Source organism: Ambystoma mexicanum, chromosome 5p (genome assembly GCF_040938575.1).
Source record: "Ambystoma mexicanum isolate Mex_15411 chromosome 5p, UKY_AmexF1_1, whole genome shotgun sequence".
Lineage (NCBI taxonomy): Eukaryota > Metazoa > Chordata > Amphibia > Caudata > Ambystomatidae > Ambystoma > Ambystoma mexicanum.
The window spans coordinates 855,086,861-855,103,118 of NC_090930.1; the positions used below are offsets into that span (position 1 = coordinate 855,086,861).

Consider the following 16,258-nt stretch of genomic DNA (forward strand, 5'->3'; position numbering starts at 1 on the left):
TTTGGCAGCAAATGAGGCCCGAGATAAGTGTGAGGGAGCAGAGAGGGGAGAATAAGGTAGCAAGCGAGCATGCAAGACATTAAACTCACACTAATTGGGACATGGGATAGAGAGAATATATACCAACCAAATTCTTTGGAGCAAGGAGGATAATGGACATGCATTGAGCTGTGGTGTGGACAAGTGCGAAAAAACTGAATATGGTTGGGAGAGACATTATGTATGTACCTGAGGTATAGGTTGACATACAATATGTCATCCTTCGGGCAAAGGAGAGATGGGCATCAGGAACTGTGGATGGAAGTCCACATTAGTACCCGGCGAAGGGGATGTGGGGGCCTCCCAGTCAATGAGGAGGCTCAGAATGTGGGCGCTACCAGACAGTAATCCCACCACCGCCATCTCCCCTCGCCAGAGAATGAGGTAAGGTGCTCCCCCTGCCCTCCCCCACCGCTTTAACGTAATATGTCTCTCCCTCCCCTCACCCCACTTACCTTAATCCGTTCCTGATCGGTACAAGTCTGTCCCCAGCACGTCCGCTCCCGATCTGCGGCACACCACCATGGAAAGGGAGAAGGGACTTTCTCCTTTCCATGGTGGCCATTTATTTTTGTTTTTTCTATATTTTTTTAATGGTTGCCATGGAAAGGGAGAAGGTAGTTCCTTCTCTCCTTTCCATGGTGGCCATTCTGTTTGTTTTTCTTATTTTTTTTAATGGTCACCATGGAAAGGGATAAGGGACTATATGTAGTCCCTTCTCTCATTCCATGGCTGCCATTTTTTTGTTTACGTTTTCATTTACTAATTCCAATGGCCGCCAGGGAAAGGGTTAATGGACTATGTTCTCCCTTCCTTGGCGGCCATTGTTTAAACTTTTTTTTTCTCTGTTGCCGCATTTCACAATAAAACCCCAGTCTTGCGGGCCGGTGTACTAATAGCAATAAGCTCCTTGTAGGGGGACATTACCAGTTCAGGTAATGCCCTGGAACCTACGTTAAGGCCCTTGCTTCGCTCAGGGTTGTAACTATGAGCCCTGGGGCATTACCTGAACTGGTAATGCCCCCGTGCTTGGGGCTTATTGCTTAAGTAGACAATTTCTGGGACAGGTCGGACAGGAAGAAGTAGACTATTCATGGACTTGTCTCCATTGATGTAGAGCGCTTGGTGTTGTAGCATATCTAGCATCATGCTCTAATAGAGAGACAAAAGGTTTATCAGAGATAGAAAAAGGTCCTTAACCACAGCAAGTATAGAAAGTGGATTAAAATCATGGTAGAGACAGGAGGTTGGAGGTTGCTTACTTTTGGAAACAACAATCCAGATTTCATTTGCATTGTGTTGCTTACAGTGGCGACTAGAAACAAGCTCCTATTTCACTTGGTATCATCCATGATTTCAAGATGTACTTGCATCTTTACAAACACATGTTGTGCAAGTGAAGTTCTAGCTGCTTCTAGTGTGTCACCTCATATTTCTACCGACTGGTCTTGCCTTTCAGGCCAGGAATATGGGATATATGTCCCATTCGTGGTTTGCTGTGCTGCAGAACCTACTCATAGCAAAGGGAAAATTGTACATCCACATTTAGTTGTAGGCTCTTTATTATCGGGAACACAAGGACTATGCATCCATTGTCAACCTACAATGTCACACATCTAATCCAAGACATCTGTCACACACCAGCCTCTTCAAAATCCTCATTCAGCATCATAATTCGCACCAAGTTAATTAAAAGCTAAACACACAACATAGCCCCAGACACTTTATTGAAAGACAAATTTGCCTCACAAATGAGCCACCTGCAAACCCTTTCTCAAAAGGGATATCTTTGACAGCAATATTACCAGCAATTACTGATCCATCAGAAATATCTCAACCACATGAAACGAAAAAATAATAATTAGCCTTGTATAAAATGACTCCACCCACATTATCTTCAGCTACTACAGTGTGGTATCTATACTGGTAACGAAAAATAATAGTGGGAATGTGCACACAAAATAGCTGACAGAGGAGGTGCGTGCCTTTTTGGTGTCTGTTCACCTCAGCCAAGGGTGCACCTAGGCTGAAGCTTCAGGGCAGTATAGTTCGGGCATGGCTAAGCCTTCCAATGTTGGGGGAGGGGCTAACTTCAGAGACTCTGGAGGAGAGGCAAACTTACTTGCGTGGGGCATCTAAATTCTTTACACATTCTAATGAGGCTATTTTAGTGCAGCTTCTATGCTACAAGCCGTTAATTCTCCTTCAAGTCGGAACCCACACACTTAGGAACTGCTGTGAGAATGAGCTCTCACGTCTCCCCCTATTTGCCTGACATGCAAGTGCTAACACCCCATCTTGATTTCAATTGCCTAAAAATGTTTGCATATGAATGTAGGTGCTCACAATGAAACATTTTACACAAGTACATTTCAGCCGCAGGTACTATTAATTATCTGTGTCCTGGACTGTACAGCTGTAGATTAGCCAGTTCAAGACAACCTAGCCCACATTTTCTGGGTTCTGAAGCCCGATCTGCCCAATGGTCGTTGCACCTCTGACCTCAACACAGCTTTTAACAGCTCGTTGGACTCCTCTCACCCGATGATTGCCTCATTCCTTATCCACACTCAAGGCAGCCAAAAGAGGGAGCCTTCCTATGAGAATACTTGCCTTGTCATTCAAGCAATCATCTGTCTCCTGTATGCTTTCATCTAGGCCCTTGAGCCTGCTTCCGATATCTTTACCAACACACAATTTCCCTCACTGTTCCTTTGTAGAAATCCATGCAGCACTATTAACTCTTAGGTTATGTCAATGGCATCATTCACACCTGTGGTGTTGTCTTGGCGGTGATGATCCAAATTTCATGTACTGAGTTCATTGGAGTCACATATTTAAGGCTCGGCAGAAGGACAAGTATTCAAAGGTGCTCTTGATCCGTAAAGGAAGCCAGTGACATAGTGTTGATGCAAGTGTGATGAACCTACAAGCCCCTGCACAGGATCTTCTGAAATCAGGAATGTTGAGAAGGTATCTGGATGAGGATCGGAGGTTTCTGGCCAGAAGTTATTAGTTGAGTTTAATTGAGAGGACGGAGCTCCGGCCATGCAGAAAGTGTTGTGATGTCCTTGAGGTTTCCACAAACTGATCCTTATTCTGGACAGGCCTTCTGCCGAATTCAATTATTAGCCAGGGTGCAGGGGCATTCCCAGCAGGTGTCCATTATCAGTCCACAATGCTGTACACAGCCCAACAAACTAGGCAACCCCTCCTCTTTAATGCAAGTATTGTATAGCTTTGACTTTCTTTTTAATTCGTTTATACAAACCTTTTAAAAAAGGGGAAAGTATTTACATTAAAATAATTATGTTATCATACAATTATACAGAATAAAAGATAGGTTTAAAACGTTCATACGTAAATATTAAAATATAGTTCATAGGCAGAAATTAGACACCACAGACAATAATACAAGATATATTTAATTTAGCTACAGTCAGTTGATCATAACTTCGTAAGAAGTTAGAACTCGACAAGTCAAGAATCTTAATGTGTTTTAGAAAGCGTAAAACTGCCAATGTCAATGAAGTACTGAACTTGAACAGAGAATGACATTTAGCCATCCATGCTGCAAGGAGCTCACTTCTGCTTACTGCATGAATTACATTTAGATTCTGAAATAAAGTATTAGGAGGGCGTGCCAACAACGTCCTATAGAGGCAGAGCATATTCCAGAGAACTCTGGCTCCGAGGGAGAGCCGCCCAAGTTCGAATCTAATCACAGTGACAGAAACACAATTCAGAAGATGTAACATTTCACCCCTCTAAACATCCTAAATCATCAACATTAAATGTTAATAAGGTTTCGTGCCCATAAGTGTCCTTGGGCATCATTTTGCCATTGCTGTACTTTATGCAAGGTAAGAGGGAAAATCTACCATATTTGTAGTTAAGAGCTTTCATTCTTGGAATAGACTTTCCAACTCTTGCACTGATCCCACCCATTAGAGGGGATTTTCTCCCATTGGAGATGAAAGGGATACCCAAGAAAGTAAAGAGTTTAACTACCTGCAGAGAAAAACCCTTAATTATCACTGTGAAGCTTATTTTTCACTTAGACAAAGAAAGTCTCATAACTTTGGTTTACATTATGAGATCCTTAACTTTTGCGTACTGTGCAAGAGATGTCATATAAACTTGGAAGGCCTATAGGAGTATGACCCAAGAGCACCACAGCATCTGCGTAAGCCAACTAATGGGGATAGCTTTGAAGTTTTATAGTGGATTTTCTCTGCAAGTTGGCTTAGGAGACACTCACATGTTTTCCTTAGAAGAGGAGGCATCAAGGCGGATGTGTGAAGCACTGAAGGTATTTCAATTGGTTCGCCAATGGTGCAAGTCGGGTGGAGAACAACACCTTGTTTCATGTTTGATATGCTGTGCCTTCCTGTCTTCTCTTGTCTGTGCAAAACACTTTGAAGGCAGTGTAACTGTTTCTGTACATTCATTGTATGTGCAAAATAGTGCCTCCAACTTGATGTTCTTGGTTCCTGGTAGGTAACTGATCACAAAATGTAAATCAGAACAACAAAAAAATCAACCATATAGATAGTCTCTGATATAAGTAATTGAAGGATTTGTGCATTCAGTGAAATATTTTGATCTTTTAAGACCAGTATTGATATTGATTTTATTTGTATGTTACAAAATGTCCCCATAAGGATTTCCTTCACCATGAGTAACTGCTTTTCTAGAATGTTCTTCTCAATGTATGTAAATTAGTGTGGAAAGAAAGCCACCAGCAGTGAGCCTTGGGCCTTGGGTCTTCTTATGCCTCATGCCTTTGAGAAATGATGGCTGTGATACCACATCCCATATGCATGCCTCCACGTAGTATTTATCTGTTTATTGTTTTATTTTTGCTGTGTTGTAGCCAGAAAATGGCTTTTCACAAATTTTGTTTCAGTTGAAAAAGTATTCATTTTACAGAAATACAACAAATAGTAGTTACTTTTATACATGTTAATTCATTTTCTGTCTGATTATTAAAATATTGTAGTCACAATAGTTTTTGTGTCCAACTCATCATATTTACTTTCTTTTTGAACATTTTTATAAAATTGAGTTTCTTAAGGATTTTCAACGTTTCATTTGTCAATCCTGATTCGTTGCCTGACGGTAATCTTTCCCAAAATGATGTTGTGGGTAGACCAATTTTTATCTACGAATCTTGTGAATTTCTTTATTCTAAGTTTTTCAGTTCCCGTACACTCTATCATTAGATGTTTCAATGATTGTGTATATTTTCCAGGGCATAAGTCACGTTTATTATCTGGATGGGTCTCCTTGTATCTTATATGCAATATTTCTCTAGTTGATAAGAGATTGAGGCGAAACCTCAAGAATTCCATTCTCCAGTATGAATTCTGGAAGCATTTCAGATTTATCTGTTCTAATCTGCAATCTTAGGAATTGATAAAGTAATAAATATTTGTTTGAGTTTTTGAATATAGGTCTCGGCATCCATTGTCCACTTAAACTTAAATCATTTGTTTCTTTGTATACACTGAGTGATGAATACTGTGAGATCCAAAAATCCTTAAACAAACTTTTGATAAAAGGAAGCAAAATTCAAAAACCACTGGCCCAATTTGACATTATCTGCTGACAACCAGTTCAATATGCCTTGCACTTATGCATTGTCCATCTCTATTCCTGTGGAGGGCAAGTTGTAACCAAGAAAGGCAATTCATTTTTCATGCAATTGGTGCTTGGATCATTTTATTTTTAAGTGGTTCAGTTTTGACCTGCTGGATGTGCTCTAGATAGGTGATAGAATGGGTGAGGATATATTGTAAGTGGGTCATCATGAAGGCATTTCAGTAATCACTGAATATTTCATCCACAATGCAATGGAGCGTAGTGGGGCTTTTGAAATGTTAAAGGGCATTAACAAATACTTGAACTTTCCCTAATGACCCTTAAATGTTGTCTTTTGTTCATCCCCCAGTCTCATATGGACCAGATTATATGTTCCATTCAGGGTTAATCCAACAAAGACCTTTGTTACCCTTGTTCATTCCAGCAATATCAAAATTAGGGGTAAAGGTCATTGGGTCTTGATTGCCTTGGAGCTCAGGTTTTGTAGTCTACACAAGGCCAGAACCCTCTGTCATTATTTCAATAAAAAAGGTGGGGAGGGTGAGCCAGAGGTTTGGAACATGCAATGACATCTTTCCCAGACTATCTTTGATCTATTGGTCTAAGGAAGGGTTCTGCAACCTTTGGCTCTACAGATGTTTTGGACTACAATTCCCCTCATTCCTAACCCTTATGATTAATGATGAGGGGTTATGGCAGTTGGAGTCCAAAATATATGATAGTCACAAGTTGCAGACCCCTGGTCACCTCTGCAAAAGTTGTGTATTCTATAGTTATACTGACACTGGCAGCAAATAAGTCCCTATGCCCTAGGGTTTGTGAGCTGCATATGATCACATCTGTTCTTTCTGTCCTTCAGGAAATTGTCTTGACAAAACTGAGAATTTCAAGTTAAAGTCTACGGTGTCTAATCGATTCCACAAGTGTTTTTGATCAACCAAGAAATTAAAAGCAAATTCGAATTCTTTCTTCTCACAATTTAAAATTATTGCCTTTGTCTGATGAGTGATCTTTCCTGACGACAGTGACTTCCTGTCCATGGCAGAAACTGGCTTCTTTCTGCCTGGAAAATTGAATTTTCATAGAATTGGTGCATTGTCTATGCATGCAATTCCCTGTTGCCACAGAGTCAGTCATGGTTGTGTTTTGTATGAAGACATTGCAAGAAGGTTGTGTCTGGCATCACCCTATTTAAGGGGGTGCTAATCCCCAGTTTGGCAGCTTTCCAACTGTCAGTGGATGGTTTCCTGGGTCTTCGTTGCTTTTTTCCTACTCTAGTTGTCAATGATTCTCTGACCATATTCAGTATTGGGAACCTGATAACAACATGCTTTAGCACTTGTATTATTATAATCATGATTATTATATATTTCTATTGCACAAAGATTGCTATAGAGCAACAGAGCACTATACAGGTCATAGAGCAAAACCTTTGTAGCTACAATTTAATAATTCAGCAATTTTAATAGCAAGAATTTAACAAGTCATTATTTTAATAATAGTTAACGCAGTAAAATATATGGATGCAGTGGGCAGGAGATAACGGGAATCTAGATTGCACCAAGGTGCTGTTGGACAAGCCAGGTCTTCAGTTCTTTCCTAAACTGAAGAAGAGTTGGAGCAGTCCAGATTGCCACTTGAGGACTGGTGTGTACAATGAGAAGCACTGTTTCCTAGCTTCTTGTGAGCCAGACTAGTGACAGTCTTACTGCAAGATGATTATGCGCCACCAGATATTTTGAGTTTGGCTCTTAGGTTAGCCTCTGTTCCGACGGTGGTTGGCTTGATGTAGATCGTAGTCAGGATTGGCAGCCAGTGTAATTCGCACACGGTGGGGGTGATGCGTTAAAGTTTCCTAGAGCCAGTGATGAGGGAAGCCCATTTAGTGGGCCACTTTGAGGGGACCAGGTAAACAACTGGGAGCCCTTTGAGGAGGAGATTACCCCGTGGATATGAGAAACCACTAGGGCCTCCTCCACCACTTAAAAGACATGAGGCAAGAAGAAAGGCTTCATCTTGTGGAGTAAGAAATTTGATACCAAGCCATTTGAGTCTTTTTCACGATGTGTTGTTGGAAACATAGCTTGCTATCCACAAAGATGCATATTGATTTGGATGAGTGGGTGAGGTGAAGGTTGAACCCATTCAAGAGTATTTCATCCAGCAACCTTCGAGTGTGTTCTGACTTTGCAAGGTGGCTTAAGAGTATGAATTCGGTCTTGGAGGGGTCAACCTATAAATAGGTGTGTTTCATCAAGGTTTGAATGGCTGCAATGCATGAGTGAATGTGAACAATAGCTTGCTGGCCCTTGCTCCTTAGGCACAACTGTGTATCACCTGGTTTGTCTACGAATGAGCCCAGTAGTTCCATATAGAGGTTAAAGATGACTGGGGAAAGAATGGAACCCTGAGGGACTTCGCAGATGACTGGACAGTGTTTATACCTGAGAGAGCACATCTGGACAGCCTGGTATCTGCCAGATAGCTAGGATGTGAATCATTTCAGCACAGTGCCAGAGAAGCCGGTCCTGTGGGCAAGGAGGGTGAGTAGTCTGTGATTGTCGACCATGTCAAAAGCAGCCGAGAAAAGAAGGGGGACTAGCAGGATGGAGTCCCCTTTGTCAATAATCTGAAGGGCATCATCAACCACTTGGATGGTGACTGTTTCAGTGCTGTATTTGGGGCAGAACCTATCTTTCTAATCCTGGAGCAGACCAAGTTGCTCAATTTTTGTAAGTAGTTGGTGATCAACTACCTTTTCAATGACTTTGGCAATAAACGGGGGCTCATGGTGGGGCTTTTCTGGGTCAAGGGTGGGTTTTCTTGAGGAATGGGTATATAATCCCTGCTTTTATGGCATCTGGGAATCTGAACCTCGCAGAGGCAGGTTTTCACTATCCTAAGTAGAGCAGTAATGGCAGGACTGTTAAGTTATTTAAGGGCCATTCTTGAAGAGATCCAAAGGATGTGTTTGCCTGACATTCCAAAGCTTACTGGTACACAGCCACTGCAGCAAGATCATTTAGAGCTGCCGCTCCACTCCTGGAACTCCATGCATACGTGTGGGCAAATCCTGAGGGAAACTGTCTGCCCAGAACACAAACATCAATACGAGCAGCCGAATCACACACTGACATTGATTTCCATCCACAAAGGCAGACCTTTATTCCAAAAGCCAGGTCCAAAGGGAGAGAAAACCTGGGTATATAAAACTGAGAGAGCAGGGTGGGTGTTTGGAGAAGGGCATGGTTGAAGTTTGGAGCAAGCAGACGATACAGGAAGAAAGTGGGAGAAGAAGGATGGAGGGAGTGAGCAAGGAGCAGAGGAGACTGGAGACAAAAACATGGCAAGGAATATCCGGATTTGAACATCAGTAGGTTTTTGGAGGAGAGCATCAGGAGGTGGCAGAAGGTGGACATTAGGAAGTGGCATGAGGAGAATATCAGGTGGAAGCAGATGCATAGACAAGGTAGGGCCTGAGCGGGCAAGGCCCACCCAAAATCTGTAAATGCCCACTCAGCAGTGCTGTGTGGGCATTTACAGATGTTAATATCACTGCAGTGGGCCCAACTACATGTTCATCAGGCCCCACTTGTTAGTTAATCCTGGCTATGCTATTGGGTGGTACGAGGAGAAGGGTGGGAAGACGCTTGAAGCATCCTGAACTAGTGAATTGCTGAATAGCGAAAACAAGAAGGCACACCTTGCTGAAGGCAAATGATATGGGGGAAACCCTGATCAGAAGCAGTTGAATCCACGATAGAGGATGAAAGAGCATGTGTTGCAGTATTGGTGCAGCCAGGACTAGTAGAGAGGCAGCAAATAGGGGAAAAATAAAGACCCTACTAAAGGTAGATAATAAGACACTCTTAAAATCCCATGTAAAACCTAGGACAGAACCCCCAGAATGCTCGCTCCACAACTTGGGGAAAAGCTCCAACTATTCCTATCACTTGTGGTGGAGATGCAGTGATAGCTATAGACCCTGCAGGCAGTGTTGAAGGTAGTCATTACTGACAAAACCAGGAGGCAAGCTGGAGGACCTTTTATCTGCGAGAGAACCAAGGAAACTGAGTGTTGGGGTGGAAATCTTGGGAACGGTAAAAGGAGACACTTGAACGGGTATAACTAATGACAAAAGACCATTCTGAAATTTTTCGAGATTTAGCCAAAGAAACACGTGTTTTGAATGTGGAGGAAGGAAGAAATGAACAACATGATGCTCTCTGGAGAAGGGCTATTAGGTGGAAGTTCTTTCCAATAACTGCAACTATTTGATTGTCGTGGCACACTAACTGGTAGAGGGCAGGAATAAGACTCTTTTAATACACAAATGGGTCTTGAAGTGGTCTGTCGATTAACACCCTTGATATGACAGAACATTTCAAAAGTGGATTGAATGAAGATATCAAGGGTGGGGTGTATATGGAAGTAACTGATAAGGTGTAGCATCATGGGAGGGCTCTAGCCAATCAGGAAGCTCAGAATGTGGGCTATACCTTACCTGTTCCACTGAGGTCCCTGTGTCCCCAGGAAGAATCCACATGAGTGCCCAGGGCGTGTTTGCTTAAAAACGAAGTAAGGCCATTCTTCTGAAGCCCCTATTCCTTGTTGATGAAATGTTCTTTTTTAAATTCAAAAGCACCCTTAGCCCCTGCATTTTAGCTACATGGGTGCTATTGGTGATAATAGTCTTGGCAACGGTCTGACCAGGCTGTTAATGGTAATGCCCACACTTGGCCCTTAACTTGGGCGGTGGACTGCCACCAGCAGGGCCAGCATGCCGATATTAAGTGAAACGCTCTCATTTATTTTGATGAAAAAAAGTAGATTTAGAAAGACTGCCCAGAGCAGTCCTTCTAAATCGAAATGTCACTCCCCTGCCGCAGATGAGTGTGCGCAGGGGCTGACAGGTGCAGGACAGAAGACGGATAACACATGCCAAAGCGGGTAAGTGTGTGTGTGTGTGTGTGTGTGTGTGTTTTTGTGTGTCTGTTGAGTGAGAATGTTTGTAGCATGGTGTGGTGGGGAATCAGTTATGTGTATGGGTGTTTGAGTAGGGGTCGAGTAGCAGTATTTGTGTCATGGAAGGCGGGGTGAGTATGTGTGTGTGTGTCTGTTAGTGCGTGTGTGTGTGTCTGTGATTTGTGTGGGGTTTGGGTTAATGTATTTGATCAGGAGCCGGCGTGGGAGCAAAGCGGAGTTTGGCCCATAAACCCCCCCATTTAAGGTAAGAGATCGGGGAGTGCGTGAAGCCCCCATCCTATGAAAAAGTGATATATCTCGATTATTGCAGGCCGCACCAAATCGGCTGAAAACATTTTCTTTTTGATGTGCCGCTTTTAATATCCGACAACAACACATTGGACCCAGCCTGCCGCCACAGGCCATATTTCCTCAGAATAGAATGTTTGATCTTACCCTTTGAATAGAACAAAGTTTAGCTGAAGGGACATCAGAAATGAATAAGGGCTACGGACAAAGCATGAAAGAGTAGCCAAAGCCTATGGAGTAGGGATGTACCAAAGCACCAATAAACCCAGACAAAAAGCACTATTAATAACCCTAGGTCAGTTGTTCATATATTGTACTGAGAAGTGTAAAGATGATAACAAGTCACACCATCGATGTATCATGTCAGCTTTATTTTAAGCAGGAAAGTAAGAGACCCCCAGCACAACAATGTCCAGGGTCCAACTGACCACACTCAAAGAACAACATTCCAATGCACTAGCATCTCATAGGCGATGACATAGATAAGTTCTAGCATGGAATGGTGCAGTTCTATGGCAGGCCAAGGTGGCACTAACATGAAGATAACAACAGGCTTTCACAGATATACATTCAAAGAGCACAACCTATATACAACACACCTCCCTCCCCTAAAAAAACTCTTTATTGCAAATTGATACTTAACATTGTCAGTTAACACATTGGAAGAATTACAACATTTATGTTATGGAGCAAAACAACTTTCAACATTGTGTGATCATCTTTTTACCTTCGCTATTCTAGATAAGCTCCAGACTTGACCACCCTCCACACATATAGCATTCTTGTAGATTTTTGTCACCGTAACAGGTTCCGAATAAAGTGGTTCCCCTTTCTTAGCAATTACAGCCCTTCTTACACGCACCACATCACCAACCTCAACCACAGTTTTCCTTTTTGGGTTTTTCTCATTAACCCTCTTCACCCACCTATCTTTGCCGGCATCCATCCTTTTCCTTACCTCATTCACCACTGTATCTGTATCTCTCGCCTTACCCAACCAGGCGGGAGATACACAGGTATTAGCTTTCCGTCCTCTCATCAACTCAAATGCACTGACTCCTGTCTCAATCCTCGGAGCCATCCTTAATGCGTACAATCTATCTCTCACAGCTACCTTCCTGTCAAGTCCACTTACACTCGCTCCTCGAATAGCATCCATGATGGATCTGTTGACTCTCTCAACCATTCCATTAGCTTGCGGATAATATAAGGGTGTCCTTTTATGTTCAATGCCACATTTGCTAAGATACTCTAAAAACATTTTTCCCACAATTGCGGGCCATTATCTGTAAGGATACTTTTGGGTAAGCCCTCTCTTTCAAAAATATCTTCCAGAAATTCTATTATCCTCATACAGGTAACGTCCCTCATAATCCTAAATTCAGTCCATCTAGAAAAAATATCCACTAGTACTAGGACGAACCTTCCTTTGCCCGCACCCATATCCAATGGACCCAAAATATCCATAGCCAAATCTTGCCACACACCCACTGGAGTATTAGTTTTCTCCATTGGTTGCGACTTAGCATGTAGATTTTTCCCAGACTTGACACAATCAGTGCATGCGCTACCACCTTTTCAATTTCACGATCCATCCCTGGCCACCAGTAGTCAGCTTTAATTACTTCTTTGGTTTTACATATCCCTATGTGACCTTGGTGTGCTCGGCTTATTAGTTTACTTCTCAAACATCCCGGAACAACCAATTTGTCCCACCGGTATAGTAACTCTCCCTTCAATGATAATTCACTTCTCACCTCCCACATTGACCTTTCTTCATTCGACAATAGTCTTTTCTCTGGCCATTCACTTTCTATAAAAGTCATAATCCGTCTCCACATCTCACTAGACTTCAAAGCTTGAATCCATTCCTGTTTCTGTATTATGCCCTCCACTGTCGCAAACACCATCTCATTTTCACCATAAATGCTTCTGTCATTATCAGTCACATTATCTTCAACTTTCACTCTTGAGGCATGATCAGCCTTGACATTTTCTTTACCCGCAACCACCTCGATTATAAACTTATGACACTGTAGTCTTGTTACCCATCCAGCCACTCTCCTTGATACCTTGTCAAGTCCCTTATTTTCAAAAATCGACTTGAGCGGTCTATGATCTGTTCTCAGGACAAATTCTTGTCCCCAGACAAAATTTTTCATTTTCTCAATTCCCCAGTGGCACGCCAGAGCTTCTTTTTCTAGCACAGAGTAATTCAATTCTGCACCCTTTAGCATGCGGGATGCATGCATCACCACCATTTCCTTCCCATCAAAATCTGGTTGTAACATAACTACTCCTATGCCAGTGTCACTGGCATCTACAGATAACATTGTTTTCTTCCTGGTGTCAAACATGGATAAAGGTTTTGCCATATCTATTTTCCTCTTTATGTCCTCAAATTCTCTCTCACATTCATTGCTCCATACAAATTTAACACCTTTCCTTAGCATTGCCCTTAAATTTCTTATGCAATCTGCATAATTCTCCACGAATCGATGATAAAATTCAAGAGTACCTAAAAATGACCTTAACTCGGCTTTGTTCTTTGGTGGCTGCGTTCTCACAATAGACTCCACTAAATTCTTTTTCGGTCTGAGACCCTGTTCAGATATCTCATGACCCAAATACTCTACCACCTGAGTCATGAAAACACACTTCTCGCTCCTCAAAGTTATTCCCCTTGACTTGAATATTCTTAGAACCATATCAAGTCTACATCTCAATTCTTCTTCATCCTTCCCACAAATCAGCACATCATCTTGAAAACACCAGACTCCATTAACTTCCTTTAGTAATTTGTACATCACCTTCTGGAACACTGAGGAAGCCGATACCAATCCAAATGGCATGCGTTTGAATTGGTATATGCCCTCATACGTAATGAAAGTGGTTAACTTGCGAGACTCATTATCCAAACCAATTTGATGATAAGCGCTTGCCATGTCAAGTTTTGCAAAACACTTAGCATCCCCAATCCTACTTAAAAGTTCACCCATATTAGGTAATGGATGGCGATCTGCCACAACACACCGATTAAGTTCTCTCAAATCGATGCACACCCTCAAATCACCACTCCCCTTCTTTACCACCACTACTGGAGATATCCACTCTACTGCCTTGGCCGGCTCAATAATACCTTCCTTCTGAAGCTTTCTTAATTCATCCCGTACTGCTTCCCGCATTGACAGAGGTAACGGCCTAAGCTTTGAGGCAACAGGCTTCCTTCCTTCCCTTATCACGATCTTATGGACCATACCCTTAATACATCCTACCTTTTCCTTAAATACTTGGGGGTATTTCATTATCATTTCACATTTGGGTATTTTACCTCTGGACTCAGGAGGGTAGACCACATTGAAAACCTGTTCCTCACCATTGGGATCTAACTTGATTTTTAACCCTCTCTATTCCCTCCAACCCAACAATGTTTCTCCTCTCTTTGTCACATATATTCTTCCGTGCGTTGCTCTCCCTTTGAATTTGAATTCGGCGTCACAACATCCTAATATCTCTATTTTATCACCATTATAACCCCCTGGGTTTTTGTCAGACGGACGCAACTGTTCAATGGCACCTCCAATTACATTTTCAAAAACTATTTTGGACATTAGAGTGATTTTAGAACACGAGTCAGCAAGCATCTTAACATAATGACCATTCACCTCTACCCATGCTGAAGGATGCTCACATTCATCAGTTTCTAAACATTTTACCATATGGACCATCATATTCATCAACAAGAAGTGTTCTTTTAGTATCTGTTCCTATCCGATAGTTCTTGCAACAATTCTCGAAATGACCCCACTTCTTGCATATATTACAATTGGCACGCCTCCCAGGACATATGGGAGATGTTGATAGGTGGCGTGCACTCCCACAACGAAAACATAGTCTATCTTCCCTCTTAGCATTGAATTGAAAACTATCCTTCCGGGCATGTTTATTGGTTTGCTCAGTCCCCCCACCCTTCATTTGGTTATTATCATAACGCCTATTGGGTCTAACTTTCTGTTTCTTCTTTTCTTTCTTATCACTCACCCTTAACACTTCAGTTCCTACCGCCGACTTATTTTCCTTTACAGACAACTTTGCCACACATTGTAGTGTGTGTTCAATTTTCTTTGCAATGCTGATAACTTCATCTAAATTAGGATCATCTTTCAACCATACTTCTTCACGTATCTTATCGTTTGCACAGTGTATCATAAACTGATCCCTTATGTGTTCATCTAAACCACTCCCAAATTTACAATGTAAAGATAAATGTCTCAAGGCAGTTATATAGTCCTCAACAGATTCTCCCTCATGTTGGCATCTCATACCAAAATGATATCTTTCTAACACCGTACTTGTCTTAGCCTCAAAATGTTTATCAAGTTTGATCAGAGCAAGATCAAAGTCATTTACACCTTCTTCCATATCCAATTCCGAAATGTCGGGCAACGTATCGTATATCCTCTGCCCTTCATAACCCAGAAAATGCATCAACATTGCTACTTTCCGCTCAACAGACATGCCATTTCCGCATGTAGCCTTAACGTAATGCAGAAAACCCCTTTTCCAAGGCACCCATTTAATTCTTGGGGAACCTGGTGAGGGCATGAACACCTGTGGACCTGGAACCCCAGATAGTGCCATTGTTTCTATCCCCTTTCTTTCACAATAGTACGTATATCAGCAGGTAAGTCGCTTCCAAGATGCTAAGATACAATATTGCCGCAATATTGAGCAGGGTTACAGTAACATATTCTTGGAATGTTGTAGACCCTGGAAACCCTGTAATTGAATATTCGTATGACCAGTTGACACCCAGGTAATGTGCCGTTCCTCACCTGTGGTACCTGTGTGATCCAAGCCTAATTTGCCTTCCCGCAAGGGCCCTGGGCAAATTTAAAAACTCTTTTCCCAGACAGCAATTATCACGTCAAACTTGAAAGCAGCTCAGCGCCAAGGCCGCGTTGAGGGATCGCATTTCCTTGTCTACTACGTTGCGACCACGTGACAGTGGGGAGTGGTGGATTCCTTTCCTGCCCTATCAGTAGCCTTCGATCTGAGGGGCCTGCCTCCGCGTTAAATCACGCCGCTTCCACGTGATGAGGAGGAGGAGCACCTCTTACTGCACACTCGGGAGCAGCCGAAACTCGCCTTTGCAGCCGCCGTCGATTCCGCGGGTTCCGCTTCGCACATACCCTCCGGAATGGGGTCTCATAGAGTCTCCTGCGTCGCGGTTTGATCCGCGTAGTGCAGGGTTATTCCTCACCGCTTTCAGGACCTTCTTCTGCGATGCAGTCCTCGAAACGAACGGTGCCGGCGCCCACCTGCGGCCGTGAGCGAATGT

The 16,258-nt window shown here is 42.5% G+C and overlaps 1 protein-coding gene across 4 annotated transcripts in view; it reads left to right on the forward strand.

Moving 5' to 3' along the window:
• The window catches only part of POU6F2 (POU class 6 homeobox 2), an 867,009-nt gene that overhangs the window by 801,889 nt on the left and 48,862 nt on the right, over nt 1-16,258 (forward strand). The window lies entirely within an intron of this gene.